The sequence below is a fragment of the Phasianus colchicus genome, chromosome 2 (genome assembly GCF_987193195.1).
Source record: "Phasianus colchicus chromosome 2, bPhaCol1.hap1.1, whole genome shotgun sequence".
NCBI lineage: Eukaryota > Metazoa > Chordata > Aves > Galliformes > Phasianidae > Phasianus > Phasianus colchicus.
The window spans coordinates 46,235,735-46,248,190 of NC_143437.1; the positions used below are offsets into that span (position 1 = coordinate 46,235,735).

At 37.9% G+C, this 12,456-nt stretch overlaps 1 long non-coding RNA gene across 1 annotated transcript; it reads right to left on the reverse strand.

The window, feature by feature from the left end:
• Positions 1 to 1,518: 1,518 nt before the first annotated feature.
• LOC149919004 (uncharacterized) lies at positions 1,519 to 4,550 on the reverse strand. The gene is made up of 3 exons (XR_016464714.1): positions 4,465 to 4,550; positions 1,961 to 2,062; positions 1,519 to 1,580 (listed from the first exon to the last, which is right to left on the reverse strand). It is a non-coding gene; the product is annotated as an uncharacterized LOC149919004 (long non-coding RNA).
• Between the last annotated feature and the right edge of the window lie 7,906 nt (positions 4,551 to 12,456).

Sequence of the window (12,456 nt, forward strand, 5' to 3'; positions counted from 1 at the left end):
GAGTATGGAATATCATAAAGCAGGAACATATGCAGGAGAATTATTCTCTAGGCAAGGCAGCAGAGGAATGAGCATCTTGTTGAAGTATTCCAAGCAGCCACCAATGAAAGTACATGTTTATTCATTGGTCCCATCCTGTAGGCTTCAAATATCTAGCGTGAAACTGTGCTCAACCTTTCAGTGATTGATAAGGAGTTGAAAAATACTCAAAACTAGGAGACAAAAAAGACATCAGAAAGGCTAATGCTAGCTAGATGGATATGGGCAGCCCCCCATTATAATCATCTCACAGTGAGGTGGCTGCATTCAAGAATTGCTGAAGGGAAGAACTGTGAAGAGCTACTTTGTCATCTAATTGCATCAGGACCCATTTTCTTTGATTACAGCTAAAATCGATATACTCTGCTGGTTCAGGAACACTTGGTGTATTTCTTAAGTGTTACTTCTTGATTATTGAGCAAAGATGAAGTAAAAAGTGAATGTTCTAGGAGTACCAAAGATATTATTCTGGATTATAAGTGAGTAGAAGTCACAAAAGTCTAGCAAGAAACCATGAGCTGCATAAAACAAAATATTCCATATTGTGTTGAACATCCCATTGTCTTCAAGAGATCCTCCTGTACATTTGCAGTCGTAAAGAGTGTTAACTCAGACAAAAGCAAAACACAGCAGAATTAATATTCCCAAAAGTGCAGAGGAACAGTCTCCACCTGGTATAATGAACATCTTGGGTTAATTCAATTAATTTCACAGAGCTGGAAGGATGTAGTTTATGCTAAGGGCAAAGTGACCTTAACATGTCTTATCAGTGTCTTTGCAGAGATCAGACCTTCACTTGAACTCATGGCTCATTTGTCAGCTTTGTGTATGTTAGAAGAAATGACTCTGAGCAGCTACATTAGTGGGCTGTGGTATCATGTGCATTCAGCCTTCAAGCTCCCTGAGCAACACGGTGCACTGAAACAAGGACGTGACTGGTATTTGGTTCAGCTTGTACATGAATAAAATCAAAATGTCATCCAATGCTTCAGAATGAAAGAAAATAATTCTTTTGGACAGACTGCTCTAATTTTATCATCGCTGACTTAAGTGGCAGGTCAGGGTGAGAGTACTTATAAATTTCTGTGTTAGAGCAGGAGAGGTTTGCCAGTCAGTACAGAAATAAACTGTACCCAAAATTTATCTTCTCTGACAGATTATTAGGAAGTAGAATCTATAGGTGAAATTTCATGGTTTGTGTTACACAGGAGATCAGACTAGATTATGATAATGAACTGCTCTGAACCAAAAAAAAATCCATTGACTGTTAGCACAGAGGAGAATATGTTGTTTTAAAGTGGATGAAAACATTGGTAAATTTTTAAAGGAAAGAATGCTGCAGTAAGAGTGGAGCAGTTAATTTTTATCACTGATATCAGTTCTCTGCCAGATGTTGTCTCAAAAGACTTTTTCTCTGCTTTACAGGAGGAAAAAACACTACAGTCTTCCCCCTCCTCAAGTTTTGTTTCCACATAAAGCAAAGAAGAGTGACCTCAGCTCTGCACAGTTGGCGACAAAGTCTGCGTCTGCAGGTTGAAAATCTGTAAACCAGTAAAGCTAATTTTGTTGTAACATATACGTAACATATATGAAAAAAAAAAAAAACCAACCAGATTTGCATAGCATTTTATACTCTGTAAAACCACTTAAAATCTTGTTCTGTGTTTTGTCAGCACTGCAGGCCAAATAGGGAGTATATTTGATACATTTCATTGGCACCTATTCAAAGTTTTTCTGCACACAATGCAAGCAAATATTTGGCTTCATTTATTAGTTGATACTGTTTAGGAATATCCGTAGTAGGCCATGCTTAATATTTATGTGCATACAGTTCATTGCAGGCAACATTCAGTGATATATATAAATTCTGGGGATTATTTCCTTTTCATTTGTGAGCAGGGAGTAAGTAAACTCCTCCTACCTTGCTATGGTGAAATGGACTAAGCATCTGCCTCTGTTGCACAGGAAGTGAAGGATGCCAGTACAGGAGTGCAGAGTTGTGCTTCCATGTCCTCCTCCTAACCTGTTAGTAACAAGCAAAACAACAACAACAAAAAATTACAAGGAGAGTTCTATGCTGCAGAGCTAGTTTGCTGTGGATGAAACTCTCCATCCTCACTGACTCCAGCCCCTCTTGAACACAACTGGAAGACCCTTGAGTCTGGAGCTCTTAGAAAATAGACCTGCTACCTTAATAACAGAGATGGTGCAAATTGCATTTTTTTGCAAATAAAAGATTTTCACCCTAGCTTTTTTAGATCTTCTATGTTGTTATTGATCTACCTAAAACTTTAAAAACAATATTTTTTAATGCTAAGAAGAAAAAATATCTTCAGAGATCCATCTTCACGTTCCTATGTGGCAGTAACAACTAGGGCTATAACAGTACATCTTGGACTTGCATACCATCTCCCATGCTACAAGTGATGAGTGAAAAACGGTTATTGAAACAGCAAGTAATAGCATGTTTTTGTTCAAAGAGAGGGATTAAGAACATAAAACCAACCCTCTGTAATTCCAGGAAACTTCACAACAGACTTCCAGTTTACACTGGTCTGCAGCATCCCTGTCCCATGCTGATCACCCGGGCACAGAGAGAAACCAAACTTTGGATCCAGAAGAAGAGATCAGAAGTTACCAGGAAATCAAACCACCCCTCAGCTCCCCTTCTGCAAAAACAAGCTATGTGACAAAGAAATCCTTCTCACTGACTTCAGGTGACCAGCAGAAGCCCTGAAGCAATGGGAAAGCAATGATGGTACTGACAGCACAGATGGTCCCAGAGCAGGCTTGGGTCCAGCTACAGGCTGAGCAGCACAAAGCCAATTCTGTGAGCGCAGCTTGAAAATGCTTGTGGTAAACTTAATGAGAGGCTTTTCTTGATGAAAATTGGCAGCTGTTGACAAGTTCAGTGGTTTTGAAGGGTTTCATTATGAGAGAATATGCAAACAGCCTTAACAAGGTTCTGCTCAGCTTTTATATGCCTCTGTCTGCACAACAGCCTTGATTAGATAAACACAATAATAGCTATTTCTCTTCAAAGGTGTACTTCTCAGCTAGCTGTGCAACAGTGCAGGATAATTAGGGTGAAGAATCAGTCCTTCTGAAACTGGGACAGACAGATAGCTGTCTGTTTACTCTCACGCTGCTAAAATCCTTTTGGAAATTTGGTGCCAGGTTTGTGGGTTTATTAGTTTTGTTTGGACATTATTATTATTTTTAAAGGCATTAAAATATAGCAGTGAGATCACAATCTTGGAGTCCCGCTCATTTCAAAGGATCCATTGACTTAATAACCTCTAACAGAGACAAAAGTATCTTAACACACTTCATTTTAGCCAAAGTGAAAGAGCAGCTAAAAAAAGTGACAGATATTATATTCCTAAAATTGGGCATTGAGTCATTTGGACAAACTGTGAGACTCTTGTCTCACTCCCTGGCAATCAGAAGACAAAATGTCAGCTTTTTTCTGTTAAAAAAAAAAAAAAAGGACAACAGACTAGATGCTAATTCTGGACTGCTATAGCTCTCCAGGGATTGTCCTGCTGCAGATGACTCACATGACAGATGTATTTTATCAATACAGATTCCAAGTTCATCTTTTGGCAGTGTGTTTTCAAGGACCATAGTCAAAATCATACACTGACTTTTTTTCCAAGTGTATAATGTGTCTGCAGTGCCCTTGGATTAACGTGTCTGTGCTCTACAGCAGAGTTTCAAAACCATCTAAGCAAAGGTCTTGGGCAGTTCTCTTCACTTTTACTGAACAAAACACAAATTTGGCTTATTGCAATTCTCCTCTCGTACAAAATGAACAATAAAGATTAGACTGATTCAATTATGTCATGCCATTTTGGTTTTTTTTTTTCCTAAACAGTGAGATTCTCTCTGGTTTTCCAGTTCTACACTTGCTGAACTAAGAAAAAGTATATGCAGCTGCACTTGAAAACGAAATCACGTGCTCTTTATTCTGTTGTTTGCTTCTTTTGCTGATTATTGTTTTCTGGTGGTGGTGGTTTTGTTTGTTTGTTTGTTTTTGCTTTTTCATTTCACAAAATTGTTGCAATTATTAAAGGACATTAGGACAAGATATATGCATGCTCTTAGAAAGAAGGAACCTCTATACAAAACATAAAACTCATTGAATATATATACTAAGCCATAACTAGGGTGCTATACGCTTTTCACTCTAGCTCTCCCTCTCATAAAGATCTTTCACTGTATACAGCTAAAAACCAATCACATTTGAGCATCAAGATGCAGAGCGAGCAAAAAACCCAAGCAGACAGTCCAAAGCTGGGTCCCATCCTCCTTAGCTACACTTCACAAGACTAAAATCTGAAATCTTTAGCACCTTGTACACCAACAGATATCACATCTAGAATTACCACTGCCACAAGTGTCAGGCACTGCATCAATACTCACGGCTGAAGACAGGAGCAGTTCTTCAGTTGTTCAAAGGACTCTTTTCAATATTTTGTTCATTTGAATGCTTTCCAATGCTGTCATCCTGTGGTACTGAGGCCTGCTTATCAAAAGCCTAGGGGAGAAAGTCTGTCTAATTCTAAACTTTTCATGCTTTACAAATTTTAAAGCTAAGTTAATGGCAACAATGACACCACCCATGATGGTGAAATCAGGGGGTTGGAGGTTTTATTTCTTGAATTGTTTCTTCCTTCAGATAAAGGTGATTTCTAAAGTAAGTTACACGTTATACAAAACACATATACAAAATCATACTGATTTTGCCTTGAAGTGTATTTTTAGTCTTGTTAATTTATACACACCTCCACTAATGTGAAAATAATTAGCATTTAATTTTGTTCCAGACAGTGTTGGTGCTCTTTCTTGCCTGTCCCTCTCCCCCAGACCTACAAATAGTCTTGGGCTTCAGTCTGCAACAGTTGTTATTACCACTCTGAAGGAGTCCAAGCATGAAATCTCTGAATAAAGAGCTGTAGGAGCAGAGTTTCACATCAGTTTTGCCAGGTCAACAAAAGCAAACTAGGAAAACGTGTCTAATGCACTCTCTGTTCAAGCTTCAAACAAACCTGACCTACCCATTAGGAGGATGACAAATTGCCAGACCACAGCATCAGAGCAACCCTCAGCAGAGCTTGCCCAAATTCTTTCTAACCTTTTGAAAATAATATATTACTTTTTCATATGAGCTGCTGTGTGAACAGTGCTAAAAACCCTCTCCAAGCACCAGCTTGAGGCCTTCCAATTTGTTAAAGTGATTGGGTTCTGCTGGTTTTCTACCAGGGTTATTCCCCTAGATCACTTGATAATTGTGAGAACCTCACCTGGTTTCAAGTCTATGCCCAGGCTGGCCTGGTTTGATCAGTTTAAAACATTTTCAGAACTTTCAGGGAAAAAAAAAAAATCCATTATGCTTCTCAGAAAGACTGAAAATCCCAAGTTTAATGTTGGTTTCAGTTCCAGCTATGTAGGGCAGTGGTTTGAGACTTGTCTGAGCTCAGCATCTTCTTTTTATCAGAACAGTAACCCTGTTTGACACTGTTTCTTATAATGAGGTCACCTGGTTATAACTCTTACAGAGGCCATTCTGTGCTGCTCATAAGAACATGCTACGCATTTCTGGCACATTTTACATATAAACTATCCTGGAAGCAGAAAACATTTGATCAGCCTCTTCCCTTAGGTTATACCTCCAGTTATCACAATGAGCAATCAAGCATTGAGGGAAATTTTTTATTTTAATTACATTCAATAACTCCTCTAATTTCTATATTATTAATATTCTTCCAGGCAATACTGGAAACCCAGATCTCATTGTGACAAAAGTGTAATTTGAAGAAGCTCCACAGAATGGCAGGAATGCTGGAAGCTGAAGCTTTTCTGGTTTTTTTTTTTTGGTTGGTTGTTTTTTTTTTTTTTTTTCTGTTTTGTTTTGTTTTGCTTTGCTTTGTTTTGTTTTTTGAGTATTACAACCCTGAGGCAATTTTGTGGTTGGCTCTTTCATTAAGTATACCTAACACCTTTAAACAGTATGTCCTCATTTGCTGTTCATGAACTGCAAATACTCCCACTTTCAAACCATAAGTTTGAAGACAGTCTTGACAAAGATAATCAAGACTGAAAATTTATGTCCATTTCTACTATTTAAAAATTTCTACTATTTAAAAATACAGTATGGGGGAAACATGGAGTGATTCCCAAAGCCAAAGAAAACTTTATGAAGAGAGAAATGTAAAAGAAGAATGCAAGGATGTTTCAAGTAAAACTAGAAGCTATTCATGTGGCCAAACTATTAAAGCCTGTATTTCATTAGCAAGATATGTCCTTCAGCAGACTGCCAAGTAGGAAATTTTAATAATTTCATATCTGAGTTTCCTTGCATGTGTAAGAGCAATGGACACCAATGAGTCATGCTGTGATGTGTACTTCAGGCATTTTTCTGAATAGGGTCTTATTCCAGCCATGATTTAATTTTCAGTGAGAATTGCTGAGAAATCACGACAGATGAATTTCTGTTCAATAAGGCGATTGCTGTCTTCAAAAAATGTCTTGTAGCACTTCAGTATTGTGACAACAGCAGCCTAAGTAATACAGCAATGTGTGTGGTGGAACGGATGGCCATGAGGAGCAATTACATGTTCAAAAATGTTTAAAGGACATGGTTCAGTGATAGGACTCAGATGGTCAGGTTGGACTTGATGGTCTTTAAGGTCTTTTCCAACCTGGACAATTCTATGATGCTATGAGATGAACTTCACCTAAAAACAAGATTTGTGGGTCAAGGCTACTGAGGCATGTGATACTACATAAACACATGTGGCTGAGCTTATCTGAGAATTTTCCCAATATTGTGAACGAGTCTGCTCCAGTGCCAGAGGACCTCAGCAGCATTGCTGAACTGATCATCATGTACTAAGTGGGTCTGAGGATGCAGAGAAGATGATATTGTTACATTATTCATCATCTTTGTTTTGTTGACAGAGACTCATTGACCTTAAGGGTTTTCCTCATTCAGAAATAAATATTTCCTCTGCCTCTTTCTACTGTGCCAGCCAACAGCACCATGAGCTGTTCAGGTTCAGAAGTTGCTAGAGAGGAAAACTTTTCTTGGAGCGTTAGAAGGTTAGAGTCTTTCCGTTCTTTCTGGATACTACATTGTATCTTGGTTTTCCTGAGAAACTACTGTTTTTTTAAAGATTGTTTTCTGCATAGGAAAAAAAAAGTATTTAAGAAGGCAATAAAGAAATTGCTAAACTTGGGAAAGGTGAAATGCCAGAGACAGAAAACCTCTGAATAGTCTTTAGAAGGGTCAAATGGCAGAGGCTGGGTCATCAGTTGCAAAAAGAAGTCAATCAGAACTACAATATCCTGATAATTAATCCTCTCTGAGCTTCATTTAACATCAAAGAAGCTGTAGAATCTTGGCAAAGAATAACAGAAAGAAAAGCCTCTGAACCAGGGTAGGGATGTCTCTGGAAAGCTGATAACCAAATTGACACACAGAGAAATCAAATGAATCAGCTTCCCTCCTTCTGCCCTAAATGGAGTTTTGATGTAAACCACAAACTGATGTAAATCATAAAATATATTACTCATATTGGACTTTTATTGCTTTTATCCACTTGCTTTAAGCAGCAGTCACTCGAAAGTAGGTGCTTGCTGTTTGTGAAGGCAGACATCAAGATCCTCAGCACTTCTGTGGCCCACTTATAAAATAGATTGCATTTGAATTAGTGATGGAGAAGGCCTCGGGAATTATAATCTTCTCCCATCTCTGTGCAGATTATTTTTCTTTCATTCCACTTTTCAGACCCCTTTTTTTGACAGGGAAATGCAAATGGTAACATATCAAGAGCAGGAGTTGCAGTTGAAAAGGAGCACGAGGTGTAGACATCCATTGGAATATCTGGATGAATGGCACAATAGAAGTACAAAGAATTACTTTTACTGCATATATTTGGCTTATGATTCTAGCTGTTGCAGGGTTTAGATGAAGTGTGTTCTCTCTTATTTGCTGTGCTGCATTTCCAAATGAATCAGCTGGTAGAGGACCTTGAGGTCCAGGTGCATTTTGCTTCCTGTGAGAACACCACATCAATGTTTTACTGAGCACATGGTAGCTGTTTAGCTTCTTGTCTTCCTCACTCAAAGTACCTGTGGTAATCCAGTATCAATTGGTGGTCTGGTTCTAGAACACCTATTGTCCCTTCCATACAATGCACGGGTCCTCAGAGTGTTATATTCAGAGGCTCGGCATTTCTGCATCTATGTTAATGACACATTTCAAATGAAACTCTTTCCCTTGTTTTCTTCCATTAATTGCTTTTCAATGCTCTAAAAGTAAGCTTTTTGATGCAGTCCTATTGACACGGCGCAGAGTGGCAGGCACCAGATAATGGCTTTGAAAGCTTCTGAGCAGGAGTCAATCAGCAGTAACCCTAAATGTCAGTGGTATGTCCCTTATTGCAAGATTTCATCACAGCTCTCCTGCACCAAGCAGCTTCATACGGTTGTTCTCTCACACAATCCCATTAATTTTTTTTCTAAGTCATTATTTGAGATATTCTTTCTTCTCCTGCAAGAAATATGTGAGGTGAGCCTTATTTGGGGAAGTATCTCTCCCAAGAAATAAAAGAACAACAAAACCAGAAGCGAGTTTCAGACTAAGCAGGCACTGGCACAGCACAGTGGATACAGATAGAATTAAGTGACAGTGACTATCCCTACAGCCTCTTACATCGATCTGAAGTTCTTCTCCAGTGATTGTAAATGGTCGTGCAGAAAGGCCCAGGAAAGGCAGCAGTTTGGCCTCAGGTATCACATCCACACTACAACTCATTGCTGCTCTCATGGTTCTAGAGCCGTAATGGGAAAAGGGAAGATAGGGGCATATGCTCGGGCAAAGGCTGATAATTGCCTATGTGAGTATTACATTTACAGTATTTATGCTGAAGCCTAGACACCAATAAAATTAGGTACTCACTATTAAAACAGTAAGTGACTTGTTAAACCATCCTATAACCTTATGAAAGCCTATAAATTTGTGGTGAATCTGTGGTCTGATGTTTTTTATGCTAGAAGCCAACTGGAAACTGCTGATGAGAAGGGAGTCCTTTCTCTGCTCTTGCAGCTATTTGCAGTGTGCGATTTAATTAATCTTGGCCCTTCACTACCCCTGCAGAACTGACTTATTTGCTCATTTAACAAAATTCAAACCAGGATTAACCCCTTTGAAGCCAGCATCAGCACCTTCATGAAGCAGGTGTGAACTTCTCTCAGGGACTACTTTCATCTCTTGTCCTCTACTGTCTATTTGAAATGTAGCTTTCATAGAATCAAATAATGTTTGCACACGACAGCCTTCAAAGCACAGTGGACACAAAGAAAAAAAGGTTACAACACAGCAACTCACCCAGCTTCTCGTGTCACTGAAAAACCGTGCAGATGTTTCTGAGATGTAAGAGATTAGGAGAGGTGGAAGTTTTATATGAAGGGCCAGAATGCTCTTGGGAGAGGCTATGGCAACATGGCTCTGTTTCAAGATCACAGCTGAGAAGGCTGTACTTGGACAGAATTTGTGAACAGGGCAGTCAGCATCATTTGGTCACAGAATGATCCAGAGGAAAAAAAAAAAATAATCCAAGTCATAATGAACTCTTCTTACAAATGAAAAGGAAATAGGAATATATCTCAAGTTACTGTATATTAGCAACAACACTGTTGCTTGACAGTCACTCTACAATAGGCTATAACCTCACCACATTTTCTTCCTTTGGCAAACATTCTCATAGGAAAAATTAAAAGAGAAAAAGAGAAATTACAGGTCTGAGCATAGTGATTATGGAAAAGATAGACAGAAATTAGACCTTTATACAAAGAATGTAATTCTAAGCTTTAACAATCATGGGCTTGATGTTGCAAAATGCCTACGACAGACTATGTTAACTGCATTTTGACTGCATACAAAGAACAGAGGTGTCTTATTCTCCTGGCCACAGTGGGGTTCTAATCTTTTCACACATTAAGATGGTATATTTTCGAAGACCCTTGATACTTCTTGCTTTTAGATTTGCTTGTTTGAGGTATTTTAAAATCATTTTTTGAAGAAAATCATGAAAATCTCCCTGGTATCACAAAGCCAGTTTTCCCTGGTTTCTACCACCCTGCTCCAACATTTTGCAACTTATTTAACTCTTCCCACCTTAAAATGCAGTTTTTTTGTTTGTTTGTTTTTAAACTCATCATTTGCGTAGGAAAATAAGGTAGTCTTCATATGCCTAAAAACTCTTGATCAGCCTTTCCAATTTCAGATATCCTAATTAAAAAAACAAAAACAAACAAAAACAGAAAAAAAAAATCCCACATAAACAGGAACTCTGAATATTATGCTAAAACGGTTTCTCAAAACTATTTACTTTTTTTTTTTTACAACTACGTACAACTCCAAAAAACATCCAGCTAGAATGGCCTCAAATCCAAATGCATTCACTTTTTGGGTAATCACATTTGGTGCCATTTCTTTATAGTTAAGTTTTCCAAATACTGATCAAATTAACCGAATAGAATTTGGTGAAAAATCTTCCACTTTCTTTTCTGTCTTACATTAAGTTGCCTATACAAAGTTAAATTTCACAATTAACTGTCTGCCAGACCATGCTGTCACTAACAGGTGTCCCCTCTTCCCAGGCACCACATTCTCTTCTTTTTTTTTTTTTCCTCCATCTACTGGATGCTTTCCTTCTGCTCCAAATGAAATCTCTTGCCATAGGCAAGCATCCTGTGTATGTTTTAGGAAGCAAGGTTTTATACTTTTAATAACGGAACCAGTCACATTACACAGTATTATGTATGTAGTTTGACTTGTAAATAAGGTCACCAGAAGTGAAACAGTTATTTCTTGGGATCCAGTAATCAAGGCCAGGTGCTTGGTGGGATTGTGTTTAATTTTCACATAAGATAAAATTTGATTGGTTATGATAGAGGATTCTCTGTCCATTTCAAAGATAAATACTGCTGATGCACATAACATTATGGAAAGATCAAACTTTCAAAATACTGGCTAATGAACAATTATGATCAATACCAGCAATGACAAGATGCTTGTGGATGAATTAGCCATTGCATTCTTTCATCAGTTACAGAACAGCCAATGAGACATGTCATTAGAATTTAAAAGACATGGGAAATAGAACAAGTTAATAGAAAGTAACTGCAGAATAATCACAAATTGATTCAGCTTATATTTAAAACCAAAGAATAAATATGAGTATGTCTTTAGCTAGGGATTTGGATTTCAGAAAAGCAAATTTAGACAAGCTAAGGAAGCTGATTAGCAGAATCTGGACTGAGATGATACAGTAACTTGACAGTGGAACGAGAAAGAGATTTTCTATTGCCTAAAAAGCTAAAAGTAACAGAAAAAATGTACCCCACTTTTTATCTAATTAAACACTCATCTTTAAAAAGATATTAAAAATATATCATTCAAAGCTATATAAACATAGGTTATTAGGACATAAGTAAAAAAAAACCTTGCAAGAACTAGAAAGGGAAAAGGACAGATCAGCAAGTAAAGCTAAATTTCACAGGTCAAGACACACAAAGGTAAAAAAGGAAACTGCCAACATTGATCTGAGTTAGATTCTGCAAACAGCAAAATGCCCTCAAACAGCAAAATGCCCTTTAGCAGAGCAGAAAGAAACAAGGGGAAAACTATCTGCTCATATAGGTGGTGGGTTAACCTGTAGATTAAAGATTAGCTTGGTGTGATGCCAAAATTAAAGGAATAATGTACACAGATTTTCAATATGGATGGATGCATTGACAGCAATAGCAATAAATGGGATCAAAATAAGGCATGGGAATTAAAGCTACTACCCTGGAGAGGAAAGCAAAAACTGAGGAGGGTAGAACTTTCAAATGAGTATGGGAAGGGAGGAAGTGGAAGTAGTCTGCTTGCTAGAAGTAATATCTGGCACACAATGTAAGAGTTTTTGTGACCCAATTTTAGAAGGCATTGCAAATCAAATGTGGTAACTTATAAGTGGAAACTACTTACAAGGAAAGGGAAAGGAGAAACAGGATCAGGAAACTTCTCCAAAAATGATCCAATCAATTATTTACAACTTTGGTTGTATGGCCTTAGGTCAGCTTTGGAAGGAAAAGAGAACAAAAGATATGGAGATAAATACAAAGGAGCTACAAAGGGTAATAGCTTAATTTCAATACCAATTAACTATTAAATATAAGTGCTGCTTCAGGCTCTGCTAGTTCCCAGAAAAGTCCAGAAACAAGAAGAGCAGGGGAAAGAAAAGCAGGTAGCCATTCCAAGTACGTATTTTCTGTCACCTATCGTGTTATGGACGTTCAAATATATCGCAGTCACTTCCTCTTGATATGTTTATACAGGAAGAAACTTTCTTGTCCAAAGGGATT